The sequence below is a fragment of the Argentina silus genome, assembly GCF_951799395.1.
Source record: "Argentina silus genome assembly, contig: scaffold_478, whole genome shotgun sequence".
NCBI lineage: Eukaryota > Metazoa > Chordata > Actinopteri > Argentiniformes > Argentinidae > Argentina > Argentina silus.
In genome coordinates this window covers 1-5,000 of record NW_028152335.1, presented here as the reverse complement: position 1 = coordinate 5,000, position 5,000 = coordinate 1, and positions in this window count along the sequence as shown.

Here is a 5,000-nt window from a genome sequence, read left to right as displayed (position 1 = left end):
TTGTTTCAGTGCTGACAACCACATTAGATAAAACAATGTTATATTTATCTTTTATAAAGTTCAGGTTTAGCTTTATTTTGGGTTCAGTATGAAAACATAGGATGTTGTGAGTTGTGAGTCGACGGGGTGATAAGTTACTTAAAGTAGCCACTGGTTATTGGTTCAGCTCCAGGGGAGGCTGGTGGTAGGTAGAAATCGGAGGACGGGCTCATTGTAATGCATGAAACTGAATGAGGATTGGTATAACACATGTTTGATACCATTTCTCATTCCGTTCCATGCATTATAATGAGCCCGTCCTCTGATTTCTACCTCCACCAGCCTCCCCTGTTCAGCTCCACCTGCAATAATGCTAGGTACCCTAGAGCTGATGTCCTGACTATAATAGAAAGCTATGAGACTTATGCTGCATTCAAGCACTCCTCTGAAACTCTTACGCTGCATTTAAGCACTCCTCTGAAACTCGGAACTCCCTGCTGGCTAATTCTGACACAGCTCAGAGGAGAAAACTCTGAGATCTCAGAGTAGCACGAATTGACCTTTTCTGACATTTTGAAGTTCCTATTTCTGAGTAGCACTTGAAAGCAGAATGATGATCTCACGTCTTTCTAGAGCTTCAGTTTAGGGGTCAGTTTCACCAAAGCTTCGTAGCTTAAGAAGTACTTAATTCATCCTGACAATCCAGCCACAAAGCAGCCAGAGGGTAACAATTGTAAAATCAATGTGTGCAGGTCAATCTTCTGTGAGAGAAGGCTTTTTTACTAGCATGCCTGGATTTTCAAAAGAGATTAAGTACTACTTTAGTTACGAAGGTTTGGTGAAACTGATCCCAGTATAATAGCACCAATAACACCAGTGGAAAAACAGTGCATTGTACCACAAGACAATATTCCTGTGTGTCACCTGACATATCGTATCTGACTAGACGTTGGTTAGAACCACAGACACAAGACAAAGGATCATTTATTTTAATATAAACATTGTTACGTTCTTCTTTCCACTTTGAGGGGGGTGAATATGAATATAATAGAAATATAATAGAAAAATAATAGAATAGTTCATTGATGGGACAGGAGCACATGCAGTACAGTACAACAGTGTCAGTGGTTGTCATGGTTGTGACGGTTGTCCTAGTAACAGTTGCCTTACAGTGAGTACAGTACAGTACAGGTGTTCCACCTGCGTTGTGGTGGTGGTCAGTACAGTTTAGGACCGTACCAGTACTTCAGTCCAGGTGTATGATGATGTCATAGCGGGCTGGACCACTTCAGTGTCTGTGTGTTGGCTAGTACTGCTCGGTCTAGAATGTTCCGTTTGGGTGGAGTTGTAATTGCACTTGTTAACTTTGTACTGTCACCAAACAGGGAACAATAAAGATCTATCTTTTACAGTGTGTTTACACGCCCCTCTGAGTGTCTCTGTGTCTGTCTGTGTCTGTCTGTCTGTCTGCCTGTCTGTCTGCCTGTCTGTCTGCCTGTCTGCCTGTCTGCCTGTCTGTCTGTCTGTCTGTCTGTCTGTCTGTCTGTCTGTCTGTCCATCAGTCCGAATGAATGGCGCCTCATTCTTGTCTGGTCATCATAATCTAATTTTAATTATAAATTAAATTAAAGTCAAAAGTCTAAATTTAATTTAAAAAAAACATACAATTAGATTAATTCGACAGAGACAGGAGGGAGATTGAGGAGAGAGAAAAGGAGAGAGAGAGGGAGGGAGAGAGAGGAGGGAGAGAGAGGAGGGAGAGAGAGGAGGGAGAGAGAGGAGGGAGAGAGGAGAGAGAGAGGGAGGGAGAGAGAGGAGGGAGAGAGAGGAGAGAGAGAGGAGAGAGAGAGGGAGGGAGAGAGAGGAGGGAGAGAGAGGGAGGGAGAGAGAGGAGGGAGAGAGAGGAGGGAGAGAGAGGAGGGAGAGAGAGGGAGGGAGAGAGAGGGAGGGAGAGAGAGGAGGGAGAGAGGGAGGGAGAGAGAGGAGGAGAGAGAGGAGGGAGAGCGCAACTTCAACCAAATAATGTCGATGAGAACCTTTGTGCTTCCTCTCCTTCTCTCTCTTACTCACTCAATCTCTCCCCCTCCCTCCCTCTCCCTCCCTCCCTCCCTCCCTCCCTCCCTCACCAGAGAGAATCACCCCCCTCCCTCCCTCCCTCCCTCCCTCCCTCCCTCACCAGAGAGAACCACCCCCCTCCCTCCCTCCCTCCCTCCCTCCCTCCCTCACCAGAGAGAACCACCCAGCTCCCTGCAATCAGACAGCTCTGTGTGACTCTAATAACAGTCTCAGCAGGCGCTATCAGTCACGCACTGATGGATGTTAGGGGAGCTGATCCTCATGTACTCTTAACCATTGTGTGTGTGTGTGTGTTGTGTGTGTGTGTGTGTGTGTGTGTGTGTGTGTGTGTGTGTGTGTGTGTGTGTGTGTGTGTGCTCTCTTGTCTAATTGGTACCTAGGCCAGAGGTGTGTCTCCCTCTCCAGCTGCACCCGCCAGCTCATCCAGTCTAAATGAGTACCGTGCCTGGAGCTAGTTCAGACCGTCTCCAGATCCAGGACCCAGGACCCAGGACCCCGGCCTGGTAGTCTGACCCCAGGACAGCAGCCTGCAGCTGGGACCCAGAGCTGCCTCATCCCCCTCCTCCTCCACAGGGGCAGAGAAAAGGAACAGCCACATCATTAAAGCCAAGAGAAGAGGAAGATGTCAGGGATCCTGGAGACAATTTATAGCAACTAAAAGTTTTACTGTACTGTATGTCTGGTGCGCGTGCACACACACACACACACACACACACACACACACACACACACACACACACACACACACTCATGATTTTCTCCACTCAATTCCTATAGTCAATTAATTAATAGCACAGAGCAAAGAGGGGATAGAGAGGGGGATGCAAAGCCACAGAGAGAAGGAAGAGAAGGAGAGAGAGAGAGAGAGAGAGAGAGAGAGAGAGAGAGAGAGAGAGAGAGAGAGAGAGAGAGAGAGAGAGAGAGAGAGGCAGAGTTAGAGAGAGACAGAGAGAGCCGGGGATAGAGAGAGAGAGAGAGAGAGAGAGAGAGAGAGGGGGGGAGGCAGAGTTAGAGAGAGACAGAGAGAGCCGGGGATAGAGAGAGAGAGAGAGAGAGAGAGCCGGGGATAGAGAGAGAGAGAGAGAGAGAGAGCCGGGGATAGAGAGAGAGAGAGAGAGAGAGAGAGCCGGGGATAGAGATGATAGGAATGATTATGACTATGCATGTAAACTAATCACCGCCATTCATCACCATGGCGATTCCTGCAGCTCTGTCTCCGCTCCTGTCTCCTCCGGAGGAACACAGCCACCAATCACGCGCACCGCATTCATCTATCATAGGCCTATTATTATCCCCGATGTCCTGGCAGCGATTCCTCTGATAGCATTAACGTAACGCTAAACGGATCAGGCTAGGTACTAGTGATGAGCGGTGGCCCGGCTATTTATGGACCCGCACCCGCCCCGCGGTTTCACAGACGTGGCCTGGCCCGCGCCCGCACCCACCCCGCGGTTTCACAGACGTGGCCTGGCCCGCACCCGCCCCCACGGTTTCACAGACGTGGCCTGGCCCGCACCCACCCCGCGGTTTCACAGACGTGGCCTGGCCCGCACCCGCCCCACGGTTTCACAGACGTGGCCTGGCCCGCACCCACCCCGCGGTTTCACAGACGTGGCCTGGCCCGCACCCGCCCCACGGTTTCACAGACGTGGCCCGCACCCACCCACGCGGTTTCACAGACGTGGCCTGGCCCGCACCCGCCCCACGGTTTCACAGACGTGGCCTGGCCCGCACCCACCCCGCGGTTTCACAGACGTGGCCTGGCCCGCACCCGCCCCGCGGTTTCACAGACGTGGCCTGGCCCGCACCCGCCCCGCGGTTTCACAGACGTGGCCTGGCCCGCTTAACCCCATATCACGGAGGAGCTAATAGCAGCGACTTGCAGATGCCAATTAAAGGGAAAAGGAAGACAGATGGTCAGAAGCACACACAACAAACAATAAAAATCTATTTTTAAAAACTTTTATCATTTTCATTTTAGAGGAATATATAGGCAGCCCTATGAAGTAGGAAACAAAGTACCGATCCATAACACACAGTGGCCTGTTTTATTAGCCCCTAGAATCTGACCCAAACCCGCCTGGCCCAATCTCACTGTTGTTTGTTATTGACTTGAGCCCGTCCTATGACCCCGGGCCGACCCTCGCGTCACTACTAGGTACAGTAGTTGGTTTTACACAGGACTCCTCACGGAGATGCTGAACCGAGGTTGCAGTCAGCGGCTAGCTGCTCTGTTACACAGTTTTAACTGAATTATTGATGATTACATCATACTGGAGGCTGAGGTGATTACATCATACTGTAGGCCGAGGTTATTTTGGATGCAGTTCAAGACTCTAGAAAAGTGATCCTCTCTCCTGGTCCTGGAGAAGAGCTGCAGACTGATCGTCTCTCCTGGTCCTGGAGAAGAGCTGCAGGCTGATCCTCTCTCCTGGTCCTGGGGAAGAGCAGCAGGCTGATCCTCTCTCCTGGTCCTGGGGAAGAGCAGCAGGCTGATCCTCTCTCCTGGTCCTGGGGAAGAGCAGCAGGCTGATCCTCTCTCCTGGTCCTGGAGAGCTGCAGGCTGATCCTCTCTCCTGGTCCTGGGGAAGAGCAGCAGGCTGATCCTCTCTCCTGGTCCTGGGGAGCTGCAGCTCAGCACATACAGTATCTGATTCAGCTGATCAATCAGTTGATTGGTCAATCAGGTGTGATACTGTAGCACCAGCCTGGGAATAGAAACCGGACCCGCTGAGGAGAGAGACCAGGAGAGAAGCCTGGGAATAGAAACCGGACCCGCTGAGGAGAGAGACCAGGAGAGAGACCAGGAGAGAGACCAGGAGAGAGACCAGGAGAGAGACCAGGAGAGAGGATCAGCCTGCTGCTGTTCCCCAGGACCAGGAGAGAGGATCAGCCTGCTGCTGTTCCCAGGACCAGGAGAGAGGATCAGCCTGCTGCTCTTCCCC